General features: G+C 40.0%; 1 protein-coding gene and 1 long non-coding RNA gene across 8 annotated transcripts in view; one reads left to right on the top strand and one right to left on the bottom strand.

The window, feature by feature from the left end:
- The window catches only part of CUX1 (cut like homeobox 1), a 281,049-nt gene that overhangs the window by 181,009 nt on the left and 80,690 nt on the right, over nt 1–19,350 (bottom strand). The window lies entirely within an intron of this gene.
- Nucleotides 6,824–19,350, top strand: part of LOC308066257 — a 37,188-nt gene continuing 24,661 nt past the window's right edge. The window contains exon 1 of the long non-coding RNA XR_013929089.1: nt 6,824–18,445. This is a non-coding gene — a long non-coding RNA (uncharacterized lncRNA). The remainder of the gene's footprint in view (nt 18,446–19,350) is intronic.

Below are 19,350 nucleotides of genomic sequence, written 5' to 3'. Positions count from 1 at the left end.
GCCCTGACAATTTTAGGGACATATCCAGAACAGCACAGAGCTGGTAACCACAGCTCTCTGCTCTCCCAGTAGTTACATAAAGAAGTAATATCACAAATGATAGCTTAGCTTATAGACATGGTTGTGTTTACTGTACTTGCTTCAGTTCAGGAACCGAAGCAAGTACAGTAAATACAACAATCAGATACGGTGTTTTATATAGATAACACCATAGCTGATTGCTAAGATTGTACAGCATATAAAACCCAAAAGGTGTTTCCCATGGAGAGATCTGGTCCTAACTCAGAAGATGGCATCCTCCTCTCCCTGAGATTCAAGATGCTATTACTGTTTTCTTTTACAATGCCTAGTAATCTACTGAGTCCCTGACCTTCATGTCTGAGTCACAGGAATGCAAGTGTTGCAAAGGAAGAAAAGATAAAAAAATAATCAAAAACCCAAACCAAGAAAACCCACCCAAAACACCAAACCCCAGACTTCAAACACTTTGAGGGTTTGGTGGTGTTTGTAGGCCAACTGACAGCACCTGAGTGAAGACTGCTCCCACAAAGTTAAAGCACTTCTAGTGAGCTGTTAAAACTCCACAATATTGCTTGCACTTTTTTGACTTTTTTTTTTTAATTTAAATTTAAATTTTAACTTTGCTGGAAGTTCTGAAATTCTCCCACTTTTCCTCTGGCTGGCTTACTACTGCCTGAAAAACATTAATAAGAAATAATCCTGATGCATAGCCCCCTTCCAAAATACCACAAGGGCTTCCTTTCTCCCTTTTAAACATCATTTAAAGCAAAGATCCACAGTCAGCCTCTTCCTGCACAAGACACATATGACATTTAATTGCCGTAATGACCATGAGCCATCTTGAACTTGAGCAGATGACCAACTGTAGCACAGCTACCACCTGATTACTACAAGCTGTGGGCCAGATTCACAGAGGATTGAAAGCTGCTGGCGCAAGACATGAGTACGGTCACACTTTATCCTGCAAAACGCTCTTAGGAAATGCAGATAACAAAAGAAAAAGCTACTGTTCAGAGGAGATTATATCTTGCCCAGCTTCTTAACACTGTGCAGTTAAAACATGTTATTTTAAATTTCTAAAGGAACACTGTATTTGGAAATGCAATATTTGAATAAGCACTCTCAAGACCCAAAGCATATCAAGTTTTCCCAGCTGGTTACAGCTTTATAAACTGACATTTCTGATCCACTGATCTCTTTCTTAGCTAGGTCAAGACAAACACTGAAGACCATCCTTTGGGGGAAAAAAAAAAGAGGTACAAGGGGCAAACTCAGCAAGTGACATTGTGGACTCTCACAATCAGTTGATTAAGCAACTTACTTGACTTCACAACTTCTACTTACTAGTTCCTTATCATCTGTGCTTATAAAAAATGTCACAGTTCATTTTTTAAATTTATTTTGAATTTTTACCTTAATAAGACTTAAGAAAAACATGTGTTTTAGTGTATTTTCCCTCATTTCACAAGGTTTCTCTGAGCTAACAGAGCTGCCTTTTTGTAGGTTACCTGCTCATCTGGAGAGAATTCTCTTCCTACTAGCAAATGAATGGACCACCTACAGAAGAACTGGAGGTGATCAAAAAGATGGGAAAATGAAATTGACTTTCCAATAGATTTAGATGAGAGGAAGGTCACTGTTCAGGAGATGCTGGGAACAGGAGCCCTGGTGTTAAAGGAAAAATTCACACAGATGTGGGTACCACCACCTCAGTGAGTGGCAGAGAACAAAGGGATACAGCACAGCTTATATACACTTATCAAATCATTAGTTAATGGTTTTTAGAAGTTTCCTTTGGTCTTGTCAGTTCTGCGAATCCATCACCTGACTCTGTCCCAGTTGATTCATCTATTCGGTTCCAGTCTCTGCATTGGTTCCAAGGTCCTCCTCGGATCACGATCTTCTTTCTGCCTGCTTTAACTCACACAATCCTTCAAGCACACTTAGTCTTGGAACAAGCAATTCCTATTCACATTTACTAGTTTTTCTACAAACACCCATGTTTTTGAAAGCACCTGTGTACACAAATTGGGTTTTTATTCTCCTACTGATTAACTTGACTGGATTAACCAGCCTTGGATTAGGACTATACAAGGGCTAAGGCCTGGTTCTGCCATTTAGCAGCTTCAGCACTTTAAATTTCTTAATTCAAAATATATTAACGCCTTGTGAGGAGCACCGCCGGCCCCCTTCCCGCCACAGAGACGCTGCAGGCCCACGCCACATGTGGTGACGACTGCCCGGCTCGCTCGGGGACCGCCTGTTGCCCCCTCCCCCATCGCTGGGTATCTTTCAGGCCCTTAAAACTTTTACATAAATTGGAATAACCCCCTTCGGCCCGTCTGCCAAGCACGCAGCGGCACAGGATGGCTGCAGGGCCCCCGCTGTCCTGCGCTGCCACCTTGCCTCACCAACGCCACCGGCCGAAGCACGGGGCACGTCCCGCTCTGACAGGCCCTTTCTAACGGACACATACAAAACATTGTCACCAAATCACACGTACGCAGGTGGTGAGAAACAGCCAGCTAACTTGCAAATTAGAGAACGGTGCTATTTTATTCTGATATGATTAACGCAGCGGAATTTCCTTGCTATGGATGTAACTGCAAGTTAGAAAAGCGAGTCCCATATCTGGGGGAAGAAATAAACACCTTTAGACCGTTGTAACTACACCCATATTCTTGCGTATAGTAAACTGGTAAACAACCAAAACCCCACATACCCTCCCACTGCTAGACAACGTTTATTTCCACACAACTTTTAGCGTAAACCAGCCTGGTTTATGCTCTTTTTCTGAAAGACAGGCTGCTTCTTCCGCCCACCCAGACCGCTCACGCCCCTCAGAGACCCCCCAGCACTCACTCGCCACCTCAAGCAGCTTTTCTGCTCAACACGGCAGGCAGGAGTCAGCACCTTGGTGGCCCGCATGGCTCGTGTGGGGCTGCGGTAATTCACCCCTGCCACAGATTCACCACAGCAAAGCGTGCCTGACGCCTGATTTTTGACACTGCTTTCAAAGTTGTTCTAAGAATGAGGAAAGGTTTCATGGCCATTATCAGATAATGGAAGCATAGGCAGCTGTTAGCTTCTGTTGGAAGAGAAAAGGTACCACTCATTTATATTCCATGTGCTTTTGGATAGTGCAGAACATAGGGAAAGGACTGCATGACACAAACAGGCACTGGAGGTAAGCGAGATGACTCCACAGACTAGCTCTCTGGATTGCAACCTGCTTTTTTCCAACCATGTCAGGCCTAGACCCCTGGCTTTTATGGCTCATCTTCCTTCTCTGCCCGATGAGCTCCCAGCACAGCGCAGCAGGCAGTGCACTGTCCGCAGCCACCGCCTCACCTTCCAGCGTGCTCCCTGCCAGCCTCCCAGCGGAGCAGGGATCTCTCAGGCAAGCTGGGCAACTCGGTACAACCCTTCTGTTCCCTGTCCCCCAAAACCCTCTCATGTTAAGCACCCTCCTTTTGACCACAAGTTCACTTTTTTGATAAGTACGCCATTAGTGTGATCCAAACCAGCCAGGGTTATTCCCCCATAAACAACTTGTCCAGTATTTCCTCAAGGACTTTGCTCCCTTCCATTTTTCTGCTCGGTTTTTTTGACAGCTCTAACTGACACTCTGGAGCTTTACCCATTAAAAACCATCACACTGAACTGTGTAATATTTTCATAAAACATAAATATTTGCCAGACTGTCATACAGAAATACTTCATTATCTTTTCAATAACTGGGTAAAATACAAAAACTTACATTGCAACAGCATGAAACACTCCTGAAAGTGTGAAAATTATTGCTCATTTTCATGTAAACTGCAGTATTAAAATATAAATCATACTGTTTACATTAACTAATCAGGAGAATTTCAGTTGATGCAAGTTGGAAGCTAGAATTATTAACAATTTTTTCTGAGCTAGGTCTGTTAGCTAATAGCTTTTTGCTCCTTATCAGCTGCACAAACAACAATGGATTTTAAATCAACTAAATGACCTGTGAACTTCTCCTAAATGGGGGGCATACAATTTAAGACAGCCAAGAAAGTTTCACAGGAGTCAAGAGGGCTCCTCACAAGGGGCACATGTGGAGAGAGTTAAAGCTTCAAGCCACTATTTTTTTTCCCCCTACTAAAGTGTCAGCTGTGATAAGCCAAAATTAACAACCCTACACTGTAACACTTCAAATGAAGGGGAAAAAATTTTCTTCTTGCTATTCTAGGTATTTTAAGTTGCACATGAGCATGGTAGCTAAATATAGACAGTGACAACAAGAGACAGCATTGTCCCTTTGGGCACATTGAATATTATCTCAGAATTCCCATCTTCCTGGGCTGAGCCTCGTGGTTTTGTTTCTTTCTTTTTTTTATTTTTTCCTTTTTTTTTTTCTTACTTAGCAAAGTATTAACTCCTACTTCATCTTCAATGAATCAGTTTAACAAAATGTGTATTTTATTAACAAAAAAATTAAAAAAGGAAATCCTGATTCCACAAAAGCACCACAAAGATTTCCAGTACTTTTCCCAGCTCTGTGTTACTGTCCAGTGCACAGAGAGCAGATGCCTTCTGCTGAGTGAACTGTCAGGCTGTTTTTAAAATGAGGGCATCAACATTAAGTTTTTACAGCTTACTAAACCGGAAAGCTAAGTTAATATTTTTAGATACAGGTATCTTTTTCTCCAGGAATCACACACTTCACTTTCATGTTTCAATCAGAAGTATAAGAAATAAAGTCAATAAATACCATTTTCAAAACACTTCCTAGGAGCACAGCTACATTATTTGGAATCCAGCAGACTCAGATGAGCCTTTAATATTGAACACAACCAGACTTTTGAATGACATGGTTGCTCCTGACTTTGGAAGTATTTAAAAACCTTGGAGTGAAGCACACATTTTCATTTAATGTACCTAATGCACCGAGAACATTGACAACACTTCATTTTTAAGCCGGCTTCTATATAAAGTTTAATTTTTAAAGCCATCTATAAATTATCAATGACATCTGTTCTGAAAAATGTCAATTCCTATCCTTAGGTTGGCAGAATCCATCTATTTTGTAACATCCTCTTCATAGTAAAGCAATTTTAAAGCCTTATTGACATATGGTTTTCAAGTGAGATACTGCTCTTCTAGGATTTCATTATTTAGACAAGTCTCATTCTAATGTAATGACGACAATAAGTACACACAACTATTTCTGGACTATATCCCATGGCTCTAACTACAAATGATGAAATGGTTAGATAAGTGATAGGCCCAGATACCCTACAAATGTCGTTGTGTATGGCACTCCTTCTAAGTCACACAAACCCACAGCACAGGATGTGAAGAGTAAGCAGCAGCTGGAGATACCATCTTGCACAAGCCATTTAATCCTACGATCGGTGAAGTAGGGTGGCACTCATCATCACTAATACTTACAACTCAGATGATCATTTATTATGACAATATACAAGCACGGGGCTGTCACCACATACCCATTCCATCAGCCAAAATCTGATTTTGGTTATTCTATTCTGTTGATCTAATTTTACCATACAGTCACAATTTAGCATGTCATTCTTAAATTCCTTCAGCTGTTGGTGCACTAACTCCGTGGCTTGTTAAAATGCAATTAGGAATGTTTTTTATGCCCTTATGATATTACAGAATGAGAGATTTCCAGAGTCATCTTCTGAACCCTGTACAATACATGCTACTTCAACTTTTTAAAGACTACACGGATTTAAAACATCTCATCTTTGTTTTCAAGTCTGATACACAGGGCGCGCTTTGCCTCTTTTCATTCTCTAACCAGTAAGTCACCAAGCTCACGTCTATACAGAGGCATCCTCTAAATTCAAAGCTAGCTTTCAAGAAAGTTTAATCTTGAAGAAACAATTGCAACAAGTGCTCTGGTTCTATATGAACATATCATAAACTGTCACCAAGCCTTCTTACCCAATTTGTCATGCAGCAGCAGAACAGACTCTGCCTGCCTCAGATTCTGTAATTGTGGAGCACTGTCTACTGGATGCTGAAATCCTGCTTTCTGGTCATGACAAACATAAATCAAAGAAAAAAAATCTGCTCTATTAAATCTGTTTGCTCTGGGAGAACAGGGATTTATCATCCTCTAGAACAAGTGGTCAATAAGATTCAGAAGTGCTTAGTAGAGATCTTGATGAATCGGGATGCCACAGGTGACGCTGTAATTGTGTTTGAAAGGAATCCATGAACAGAAAGGTGAAAGCTCTATTTATTTCAGCGTATCGACAGGCTGTGGATTAAATGCATCACAAACATAGTAGGATTTTCCCTCTGCATGCCCTCAGGGAGGATCCTTAACAGATTGTCCCAAGAGGCACAAGCAGAAAGACATCAGATAGGGCTGCTTTAAGAAGTAAATCTAAAACAGATACTTCTTATACAGCCATCACAGAAGATACGGCTTCTAGTAGTTTTTCAACACCTACAAACCTTGAGCAAGTGAAAAAAACAAGTTGTGGCAGTCAGGAGCAGTGGCAAGACTGGGTCAAGTCTAGGGGCCCTGCAAGGAACCCAGGACTCTGGTGGCAATTCACCCTGCAAGGAACCCAGGACTCTGATGGCAATTCACCAGCAGATACCCTTTAATGCCTCAGGAATGGCTGGGGCATAATCCTTGCCCCAAATCACACGATGATTCCCAACACAAAAGGGAGCATGGTTTCTCACCCAGGACAAAAATTTGATCCCAAAAAACAGAAAGGAGACTAAATATATAGGTATATCACACTAACTTTGGGAGTTATTAAATTAACCACAAACTAATCCCTCCCCCCCCCCCCCCCGTTTTTGAGCTGAGGAATCAAATTCTGCTGCTTTACATGTTTGAATTTTGTTCCAGCAAATTACACGGAATCAATGTCCTTTCACAATGCAACGGCCAGTTCTAGTGCAGCACACAAAATGCTTCCAAAATGATAAAAAAGCCTATCTTCTGTGGCCTTCAGCCAGCTAGAATCTTAACTTGGATGGCGAATCTGCATCTGGTTTCACTTTTAAATAACAAAACAAAAATCCCAGGCATCATTTATTATCTACAAGGCCCAACATGAAGGCTTTCAAATACACTTTAAGAACTAATTAAACGCTTATTTCAAACTGAATTGAATGTAAATACTAAACTGAAACTGAACTGATTAACTCGCAACATTCTGTGCCTGATTATCTTTCTGAAGAATGAGGTTTTGGCACTCTGGACGTTTGCGCTGGAGGATCAATTTCCTGTTCCCATCAAGACTGCTAAGGAAATCTTCCACACATTTGATTGAACTTATGTTTGAAGTGTCTGCATAGCCTTGGACACAGGACTAGACAAAGATAATGTTTTTGACTGGGTAAGATAATGTTTTGAATTTAGGGGCTAAACCGTATCAGTTTTGCCATGAGACTACAGCCCAAAATTCACGGATGCTCAAGGCAGTCTGGCCAAGATGCGTATAATCAGACCTCCCTTTGAACCAAGGACTTAGATGCTACAGAAACTCCTCATGTGAGTTCCATAACGTCTCATTTTGGTTTAAATTTTATTAATACAGCAACACACACTTGTTGTGTTGTGAGATACACTAATCATCTGCATTCGATATAGCTAAGGAGGGAAATGAGATTCATCCGGTATAGCCTTCATTCAGTTCCAAAATACTATCCTAGGAGATAAAATAAAAAAGACATAATTTGCTCCTACTATTGTTCCTTTTGATGATTCCTTATTACAGTCAGCCTTTCTTACACCTTTGAAGCTAGGAATTCAGGTTTTTAAGTCATATAACTATCTTTATATATTCTCTGCTTTCACTCAAAGGTATAAAGCATATTCCTAAATTTTATACACTTGTATTACAGCAATACAAACAAAAATCCAGACAAGCCTCAAGCTCATTCCATGCTGGCCTCTGCCCCAGTGAGGGTGCAGTCTTGTATCAGACAGGATATAAAAGAACAGACAAATATAGTCTGAGGGAGAGGTACTAACCAAATAGCATTCAAACAGAAAATAGGAGAGGCTGCTGCTTACAAGAGTCAGGAGACATTTTTATGCAGCATACTTCACTAGGAACATCACAGGACTTATTTATTTTTTAAAAATAAAAAAAGGTCTACTGCTTGCACTTCAATATATATCCAATATCAGTCTATGACAGAAGAGGCAGCACAACCAAAATCAACCAAAATTAAAAGCATTCCTAACAGAGACTGTTGCTCTTTTATTGTGATTGTTACAAGTCACATTAGTATAAATTTGTGAAGTGTTTTAACGCATTTTCATTTGAGCTTGATTAATTTTCATAGAGTTTGAGCTTAATTAATTTTCATAGAAGTTTGAGCTTAATTAATTTTCATAGAAGTTTGACAATTTTCTCATTTGTTGTTGAAATCGCAACATGAGTTTTCCATATGCAAGGCAAATATAATATCAGCTCACAAAGTCATTTTTGGACTTGTTTTTGTATTTCACAACCAAAAATACTTCCAATGTAAACTGTTAACTGAAGCTATGACAAGTTTTATTATAAATATTCCTAGCTTTAAAGGGAAATTTGAATATATTCACTTAGTGTATGTTCAAGACACAGTTTAGGTCTGACAGCTTCAGATTATGCCTCATTTATATGGAGCAGTGATCAAACTCGTTAATATGTGAAAGAACTAAAGGAGCAGAGGATTGTGAATCAAATAGCATGAGCAAAGTTGTCTAGTAACATGAATAGCTTATGAGGATTTACGTAAGGTGATAGTTTTCATGGTCCCTTGTGCCAAGGTTTCTAAAGTAGATGAATAAACAGGGAGCAGCTTTGAGCAGCACTTCTTACAAGAGGCTGAGGTTGTGTCATTAGCAGTCGCTGCAAAGCCAGCGAGGCATACAGCGCTGACACCGCCACCGAGCCTGCAACGTGCTCCATACGCACAGCTCCACTGCACTAAGTCAAGGAGGAAGCATCTGCCCGTAATTCACCCATATGTTAAACACAATAGGGCCCTTTCTACTCAGTCAAGGTGAGAGATTTGACAAGACAGGTAAGCTGGTTCAAAACTTTTCTCCTTTTGGCTTTCATACTGCCAAACGTTGTTTGCAGCGCAAGTGCAGTGGCTCAATAATTTAAGAAGCATTCTTGCAGAGGAAAATCAAATCTCACTGTGAAGCAGAGACTCCTGAAGATTCGTTTAATCTTCCGATAACACAAGCTGTGCACACACAATCACTGAAGATGATAATCTGCTACATGTAACACTAAGTCTGCTATTATTCCATTTATTAGAAAATGCTATAATAATGTTTTGTGCACACATGTACTAAACAGACAAGTGGATTAGGAGATGGAAATTCAGTGTACTTCTTTCTTACAACATAGGACTGCCTAATACCTCCAATTTATTATGTACAAACATGCGGCTTAGCATGTTTTGTTCAGTCTCCCTTACGTGAGAGCTCTGCCAACAGCAGCTTCTCCAGCAAGAGCTGGAGGCCCCCACACCTCAGACTTTTCGGGGAAGGATAACCTGCAAATCAAAGACATTAACTTGTTACTATTTGTGCTTTTTCCTAAGTAAATAAATCAGCAGGAGCGTAACTATCAGGAAAAAAGGGAGTGCTGATTTATTTGGCATAAACCCTTATGTTTCTGAAATAAAAATAACTGGTTACTGCTGTCCAACACATGCCACAAATTACTTAAAGTGACCAAACTTAATCTTTAAAAGATTTGGAGTGGTTTTGAACCAAAAGACAGAGGATTAAGAAATGTCTTCTCAATATTCTCCATTCGACCAGTTCTTAACAGCTGATATACACATTGCTGGTCAAGTCACAAGGAAGTACTAACTTAAAATGTAACTGTTCATCCAGAGACCTACAAAACGACTATGTGAAGTAAAGAAAATAAACATTACTAGGAACATGATATTTCTGTTTGCAATTTTCTATTCACACGCACTGCTTGGGACAGCTGCCAGGAAAGAAGCTGGAACTACTGCACATGTGCTGCGCACACAGTTTGAGAGTATGCAGCCAGCCTCACATGTTAAAGAGCCCGGCCGAGAATCCTGTTCACACTAAAACGACTTCACAGCAGATACACAAGACTTCCGTCAAGGAACAAACCCGTTTCGGCTCAGGGTGCATGCGCTACCGAGTTATCTGCACATGCGTGGTTAGGCTTTGCCTGGGGCTTCCTGCGCAGACCAGGGCACCGGACAGTCAGAAATGCTGGGCACTGAGCCAGCCTGCTCACATTCTGCCTGGGCAGGGGTGCCAGGGCGAAAGGGAGAGGAGAAGGAGAAAGAAAAGAGAAAGGAGAGAGAGAAAAGGAGAGAAAAGAAGAGAGAGCAAAGAAGAGAGAGAAAAGACAGAAAAGAAAAGAGAAAAAAGAAGAGAGAAAAGGAGAGAAAAGAAGAGAGAGAAAAGAAAAGAGAAAGAAAAAGAAAAAAAGAAAAAGCGCACATGGTTAGAGAATACCAGATTTATCTCAGCATTTCACATTACTGAAAATACCAGTTTAATTTTTCATGTAATTTATGTGAATTTCAAGGAAGCAAAGCTGTAGTTAAAGACAATACACACACAACTGCAAGTTATTTTTTGTTTTGTCTACAGGTACAGATCTCCTGATCCTCCCTCTATCTTCTCTCCCATTTTCCCCTCATCTGGAAGTCAAACCTAACTGCATTAGCACAGTATTCCTCAGGGCAGGAGCTAGTAAATAAAGTTTATTAATGTCCCTCAGCACTGATTTCAAAACACTACCGGGCTCTTGCTCACCTGCGGGCTGATCCCACTTCTAAGGCTGCTTAGGTAAAAAACTTCACCTAACCATTCTTTTGTACTAGAGAATTAATGACTATTATGCCTTGTAATTTTTAATCAAATGATACTTAGAAACTACTGACAAAAAAGACCACTTTTAAATTATTCTGACTGTAACTTTGTTACACAAGCTTTATTAAGCTGGTACCAGCAAGCTCTCTTTTAAATTATAACCCACACTACGGTTACCAGAGATCGGTTTTCTGTTGAATTTTCCTGCTTAAGCTCTGTATTGCGAACTGCTAGAAACTGGTTTCAGGTAACTTATTAAACAACATAGTTGATACATGTGAACTGCTTTTTCCAACCATCTTAACCTTTTCCGACCTTTGCTATCCTTGTCAATGACCACGCTTAATTCCAGCTCTGGACCCTGGGTGTTCTTAGTGCTTTATCTCTGTTAGCAGTAGTGCAGAGCCAGACAAATTGCAGCAATGTGCCATTTCCTGACATTAAGCCAAAAGGGGAAACCAGTAAAGGGCAGGGTTTCTGCTGCATTTCTTCGCTATTTTGAATAAAAACCATTAGCAGAACAACCAGAAGAATTAGGGTAAGTAACATTTAGTTAACCAAGTCTGATTATTAACATGGTATTTCATCCCAGAAACCTCACTGCTTTATAAAAATTATAGTTTACCATTGGTTTACAATCAAGGTACGCAATAACCATGTTCAGGTCCAAATCTTGTAGACATCCAAAAGTCTTAGGACACTGAGATTTAGTAAGTAGTGACGTCTCAGCCTCACAAGGAGAAAAGGATTCTGAAAGCAGTTTATTATCACTTCTTTGAATAAAAGTTCTTTTGAAAATTAGTACTAAAAATTTAATCCTACAATCTACGCAATTCAATTTTGAACAATTAACATCTCTTATGCAATAGCTGCTGTCTTCAAGTTGAAGCCTGGGTATTTTAAATGCATATCGATAACATGATTTATCATAGCAGTGTTTGTGAAAAGTAAAATATCCGCTGTGGAGGAGCAAGGCCTGGTGGCAATCTCTCCCTTTGCTTGTACCATTTCACCTCCCCTATTTTCTTCTTTCTCTTTTAGATGGAGCTTGAAGTGAGTCTTCATCCAAATATTACATGTAAATCTTAGTAGAGAACATTTAAAAGCGATAATTACTAACCATTTCCCTAGATAATTAGCTTATAAAGAGGTGTATTTTTAATGTGGATTGCCAAACTCTCCACTAATCATCTCACACCACTTCCCCACAGTAACAATTATTGAAGAACAGTTTTAAAATGCGTAAACAAGAGCATTTAGTGCTCATTTACTTTAAACCAAACCTCAATAAAACCTCAAGATGCTGTGAACTGGATGCATTCAGAAATTCTGCACGAAGCTACCACAAAGAAACTGGTGAAAAAATTCAGAAATTCTGCACTACACTGGGGCTGGACTCAAGTTGCCCATTTAATTTCAAACTTACTTGTTTGTTTCCCCACTGCTACCACTCTTTTTTACTTTTCCAAAACTTCCAACAGCATCGTAAAAGGAAGCCCACCTGCCAGAGCACACTGAAACGCCAGAGACTCAGCACGCATTTGCGACGCGGTGAATAGCCAAGAACTTTTGTGTTTGTACTACTTAGTTGTTCCTCCCGAGTTTCAACAGAGCTATTTCAGCAGCAGCTTTTGTATCTCAGTCGCACCTGAAAAAATAGGTCACGTTTGCTATGGCATTTACTCTGTCTTGTGGAGTCGGGAAGGCCTTTTGCAGAGGCACTCCAGCGCGCTCACTGCCTTCCGTTTCGGTCTGACGCAGTGGCTGCGCAGCGCTGAAGGTGAAAGGATCTGAAAGCCAGATCTATATACAGTATACACACAGCAATTTGTTACTCTGAAAAACCATCTGTTTCTCGGTATTACAATCCTCAGAGGGGAAATTATAGCTAGCGTTCAACATAAAACATCAATTTAAACCATCAACTATTCATAATTTCAATTCTTTATTGGAAACCAAGGACATAAATGTCAGGGAATAAAGCAATATTTCTTTTATTAACTGTTCCATTCATCTGGCTATTAAATAAAACCAGGACCTTAATAAATAGCATTAGCCTTTGTACTGACAGCCACCCCAACTAGCACCATAATTCTAAATAAAATGCATTATATTTCTAGTATCTTTTGGGTTTAAAATAAAAAGCAGGATTAAAAGTATTTAAAAACATAAGTATAAAGCATTTTTGCAATGTTGCTGCTCCTGTATAGTTAAATGTTTTAAGAAACAGTAAGGACCAAATAATCACCACCCCTCTATTTATATGCATTTCCAGTCAACCAACTACCACCTGATAATATTCTACCAACATTAGTACTACTGAGGAACACAAAGGATTCCACTACGGATGCCGCTTGTCTGTTGCCAGATGGAATTATTCTTTTAATCCCCTACTCCCAGATATGATGCCTGCTACAAAAAAATAACAACGATGATAATAATAATAATATTAAAAGGAGTGGGTGGAAGGAGAGTAGGAGAAAGGAAGAATGGCAGAGACGGGGAATGTGTTCTTCGTACAGCATGTCATCACCCATTACTAATGGCAAAAGTGTCTGTATTTGTGTTGACAGTTATAGAGGATTTCTGCAGTTTGGTATTTAAGAATTACACACAAAAATACTGAAGTCCAACTGACTGGGGCAGCGAACGCAGAGATCTGTTTGCAATTTGCCTGCATGACAAATCAAGACAGATCTCCATTTGCTGTTAAGCAAGGGCTTGATTGAGAACTGCAAATTTTAACTTTGTATGACTAGATAAGACTATTGGGGAGTTTCCCCGCATCTTTGAGGAAGAGGAAAAAAAAAAAAAAAAAAAAGCATTCTGTAAAAGCTGAGAACTCCTAACAAGTCCATAGATTCACTATTAATGTTCACATAATTGTCCATTATTCCTCCTTAAGAATAGCTCCCCTGCTCTTAGTACTACCAGCATGGGGTACTCAAGAACACCATTACAGGGGAAAGGAAGCACAACTGTAATCAAAACAATGATTACTATCACATTCATTTAAATGCAGAGTGAGAAATGAATACAAAAATATTCACTTGAAAGTGAAAGGTGAGAAATTAACTTTTTCCCCATGGACATCAGAAACCTAACCTCAAAACCAGGAATTACTTGTAAATTTTTTGCATCCCTTTGGAGCACACATTAGTTTCTCCTTCTGCATTTAAATGAATGTGATAGTAATCATTGTTTTGATTACAACTGTGTTTCCTTCCACCCAAAATGGTGTTCTTAAGGACCCCATGCTGGCAATTCTAAGAGCAGGAGAGCTGTTCTTAAGAAGTAGTAATGGACAATTATGCAAGTGTTAGCAGCGAATCCATGGACTCTATAGGGCTGCTCACCTACTTAATACAACATTTCTGTATGATTTCTTACAAATCCACATACAACAGAAACTATATGCCAACATTAAGAAAAAACGAGCATGATTAAAAACCAGTTGCCATTGTGGTTAACATAAACCCCACATTTTTGTGTTATGTTTATGAAGATGGAACCAGGAGTGTGTAAAGTCAAAATTGAAGCATAACAATGAAGATTATATACAGTTTTCATGTCTCGAGATAAATGCCCAAATTCACCTCAGATGCTAAATTCAGCATATATTCATTCTATTGTCTTCAGTCATTTCTACCAACTCTGAATTACCACCTACTCTCAGCCTTTTTCTGTCTCCTGCCACATGGCTACCACCTCTCCCCTTCTGCTTTCAGTTTTAACTACTCTCTTCTATTTCTAACTCCATGGTCTGAAGTCTCTCCCCATTTACTGTGCCTGGGCACCAGTACGGAGGAGCTACACCTTCTTTCCATGTGGAAAGTTGCCTTCCAAATACCCGCCTCTTGTTTTTCACTGCTCCCAAGCTGACACCAGCAGGACTGAGTTGTGGTGAGGATGGATTTCCAGCAATACCCTGGTTTGCAGGTGATGGCCAGAGCCAGGCTTAGAGCCTGCTTCCTCCATCGTCCTCGGCACCACCCGCCTTCCAGAACAACCTCCGCCGTCCTCGGCACCACCCGCCTTCGAACAACCGTGCAGCACCACTGGCTGAAGATAAACCTGTTGAGCTACTTTCCCTGACTACATTCCCAAACAGGCAGAAATTGAGCTACTGAGGAAAAGTAACAATTATGTTCAGGCATTAACATTGATCAACGTTAAGCATGTGCATCAATGATAGGGTTAAAGCAGAGTATTATAATCCAAGGAATTGCTGTGGTAGTGCAATGACAGCTGTGCACTGCTTGCGAGCTGGGGTTTTCCTCCAGATAACTACTCCTAGCTTTGAGATACTTGATACTGTTTATCAAATGTCTTATGAAGGTGCCTCCTAATGGCACCCTTACTGTAAGCATCGAGCAGCAAATGATATTTCAGGAATTGTCAGCATGTCTAGTTAACCAAGTTTAATAAGATGCTTAATTTCCTTACAGTATCTATTGCTACCATCCCCCAGAAAGTTATCAATTCTGCCCTCCCACCTCTTGTCTTCATCAATTATGATCAACGAGCTTCTGAATAAATGCATACATATACATACTCCAACTAGGTCTCCAACACATACAAGTCAGTATGTATTTACATCAGTGAATTCGGTAAATTCAATCACAGTGTCAGTACAAGGACCACAGACTTGACTCTGCACATTTTTAAGGAGTAAAAAAATCGGGGCAATCAACTTCTGTCACACCTTGTTACTGCTGCTTTCAGGTTTCAGACCATGTACTTGAGCATAACGCTGAACAGAGCGCGCCCTGGGATGCTGCTCAGAGAAGGATGCCTTGTGCAACACGCACAGCAAGATGGAGGCAGGGAGAAAAGGGGGCAAAAAAAAAAGGTAAGGATTGCTTCAGACATCAAGAATTCAAGTCATTTACCCCAAGATTCAGATACCTGTAGGAGAAAGATTAGCCAAAAGCCTCTGGTCAGGACCAAAAGCAGAAAACAAATACAGGAGCTTTTATACAGGGAATTTGTTCTTAAGTCTGAATGAGGAAAATGAGGTACACAAGAGGGTTTGTGAGACAAACCATTCAAGACAACAGAGTAACAGATTCACATAATGGGTAGATTAAGTGAGAGAGGACACAAACCTAAGGGGAACAGAAGTTAAGAAGAGCTTGGCAGGATCTTAAATAACTGCAGTTAAGGACATCGGTCCAAATCCCTCCCGAAGAAGGAGGAGTGTGAGAAGGGCCCAGTGGCGAAAGCACAAGCTCTTCACTGACCTCAAATGAAAGAAGAAAGCCTGAGGGATGAAAGATTTGGGTGAGACTGCCAAAGAGAAGTATAAACGTACAGCGTAAACATTTAGAAATAAAATCAGAAATGTTCCAACACAGGAGAAAACTAGAAGAAATTTAATAAGCACCAAGAAATACATTTTATAAATAAAGAAGCAGTGGAATGACAACCAAAGGGACTGCTGGCTTACCATGCAGTGGAAAAAGGACATCAGCAACAGCACAAGGGATGTCTTTTTACATCAGCTTTTACTCTAAGACCTGCCAGCAAATGGCTAACAGGAGGAGAAAAGAGAGGAGGTTTTAAAACTTTATCTGGAACAGATTACAAAGACTTCAATTAAAGGCTTTAGGTATTTTCGAACTGGCTTGGCTTCATAAACTTTGTTGTTATGTATAGTAAAAAACTTACAAATAATTCAAGACATTAGCTGTTACCTTAAAGAGGACCTAAAAAGGCCAAATATGCAGCACATTTTTAAAGCGGCAGAAAAAGGAACAGAAGACGGGGAGAAAAACTCTGTAACAATAACCACCTGCTTGTAAACACCTAAAAGAAAACTGATAGCTAGTTTGAAATCATCACAAAAAAGCTTTGGTAAAGCAACCTGATTTCCTTCTTTGAGATGCCTAGGAGCCTAAAGGACTGAGGAAAAAGCAGGAAATGTCACAATTTGGATTATGCTGGCTTCAAAGTCTCCCTTCGCACACTCTTCAGCTAGCTAAGGAAACCTGGTCTGCACCCACCTATCTAGGTTAGACATCAGCTGGGCTGGGTAGCTCCATCCACAAAGCGTCATCCAGAGAGAAGTTAACGGTAGTTGCTTATTAAAGCACACGGTGTTTAAAGAGAGCTTCCTCCAGTGTCTGACCTGGATCTGGCCCTACTCAACCGTCACCAATAACCTTGTGACAGATATGAGGATAAATTTATTTAACCTGCAAAAAACAGGAAGCTGGTGCGAACAGAAACAATGACAGATGACAGAATGGCAATTCAAAGTGAACTTTGCAAACAGAAAACATTACTCGGGGAAAGAAAGAAAAAAGAAAAGGGAAAAAAAAACCCCACAACCAAAAAAACCCAAACCCCAAGATTCAACAGAAATATGTTTGAAGTAAAAGATTACACTTGAGCAGGAACAACTGGGTAACTCAGTTACCAGGAAAAAAAAGAAAGAAAAAAAAGGAAGGATAATACTGGATCACAAGTTGAACATGACTCAACAGTGTCCTTCTGTGTCACAGGAGGAAGGTATTGTATGGAGAAAAGCAAACCTGTATGTATAGCAAATAGAGATATGAAATAATAATTCTGCTCTAGTTAAGTATTGGACAAAGTATTCCAGCTTTGGCCTTGCTGGCTTCGGGTTTTGCATTTCAAAAATTATATCGCTCAATTTGAGAACATCCAAAGCAGTGGAAATGATCAGAAGCCCAGGAACCATCATCTGCTGGAAAGCCAAGACACGAGGGCAGTTCAGCCTGTTCAGGAATCACTTCTCTGATGAACCCAGCGCCCCTGCTAAGGCATGAGCACAAGCCAGGGGAGGGAGCGACAGCAGGAGTTCTGCCATGAAGGAACTCGAAAACAAAGTATGTGGCTCCAAGATAATTGCTACTTAAAATGAATGAAAGAATTCCTGTTTCAGGGAAGAGGAGGTGATGGGGGAGATTGTATTTCAAAGTGTAAAACGTTGCTACAGAGAGGCCGATGGCAATGTGTCCTCCACGCTGCGGAGAGAATATGGAGAAATGAACTTAAAAATACAGCACCACTAAGGCTTTAACGTTAGAGCTACTCTGTAACGGAAAAAGCACACAAAACAACTGCCTGTGACCCTCCAACACACCGGGAATTAAAAGGAAGTTAAACAAACATGTCGGGTATAGCTGAGCTTGACAGGGCAGCTGATGGACCAGATAACCTCCTGAGTTTCTGTCCAGCACAACTTTTCTTCAAAAAAATAAAGCTTTAGGTAAGTCTCCATTTAACACATATGGTTAATTCAAAGCACTGACTCCCCCTCTGCTCCATACCAGAATGATGTTTTCTGTATACACTTCACATCACTAAGCAGATCATCCTACACTAACGATAAAACAAGCAGCGCAAAACCTGTAGAGAAGAGACAATTATTTTTATGTACTCTTAATAAGCTCTGCAGAAAAGTCCAACAGAAGTATAAATCTAACCTTGCTCTTTCCACAGAAACTGTAATGCTTAAACATCTAGAAGTATGGAGCCATGTCCTGTTTTCTCTACTTGATTACTACTGACTCACTATATTGGTGCTTCCAATTTCCACCACTAAAATGAAAGGTAATTCCTCAAGTGCAATATGAAGCTCATTTATTTTTTCCCAAACGCTCCTTTTTAAAGCATATCACACTGCTTGGAGGAAGGCTCTATATCCTAAAATTCATTACCATGATGATAGGGTTGCAATTTCTCATGCCTTGCTCAAACAGGAATGACTTCATTCTTTAATTGGAAGAAAAATGAATTTATTTGTTTTGAAAGCATTAGTGTTTCGAATCTGGCAGGAGAAACTCCCTGAACCTATTCGCTCTCAGCTAAGTAACAGATAATTTGAACTTGAACCTGCAGTCACATACAGGAAAGATGCAGTGGAAGAATGTGCATTTTTGGCAGGAAACAAGATCATCAAGGAGTGGGAAGCTTTATGCTTCTTTGATACTTTGTACCTTCTACATTTAATAAACCTGAATTAAAGTTGAAACACTTGCTTCAGTCACACAAGAAGAAAATCAAGAGCAACAGCATAATTTATAGATGCATAGCTTCTAGAATGCTCCACTCAGGGTAAAAAGTTTTTTTTTTAAAAAAAAAACAACAAAGTTCTATTGGGTGGTTGGGGGTTTTTACATAAAAAAGAAAAAAAATAATCTTATACACTACGCAAAACATGGTTTTCCACTCTGCCATGGGTAATGTATTTCCTCATAGAGTTTGTGGACATCCTAACAGCAAGAATCTCATTTTCCTTTGCTTCTAACCAAGACCTTTCCAGTAAGTGTACGTGTCTCCTGGGACCAGCATTAGGAACAACAATATTTGCACAAAGGTCTCCTTTGGTCACTTCTGTTTTCATTAGCACAATCTGACCTTAAGCTGCATAGTCAGAATTTACCTTGTGTCGTGCTTTGGTAAATCTGGGTGCCAAGCTATAAAGTTCTACTGTAGATAACTGTTATCATGTGGAT

This window comes from Falco punctatus (genome assembly GCF_963210335.1).
Source record: "Falco punctatus genome assembly, chromosome: 1".
NCBI classification, from domain to species: Eukaryota; Metazoa; Chordata; class Aves; order Falconiformes; family Falconidae; genus Falco; species Falco punctatus.
The sequence above is the reverse complement of the archived record's forward strand: the minus strand, read 5'-3'. Positions and strand labels throughout refer to the sequence as shown.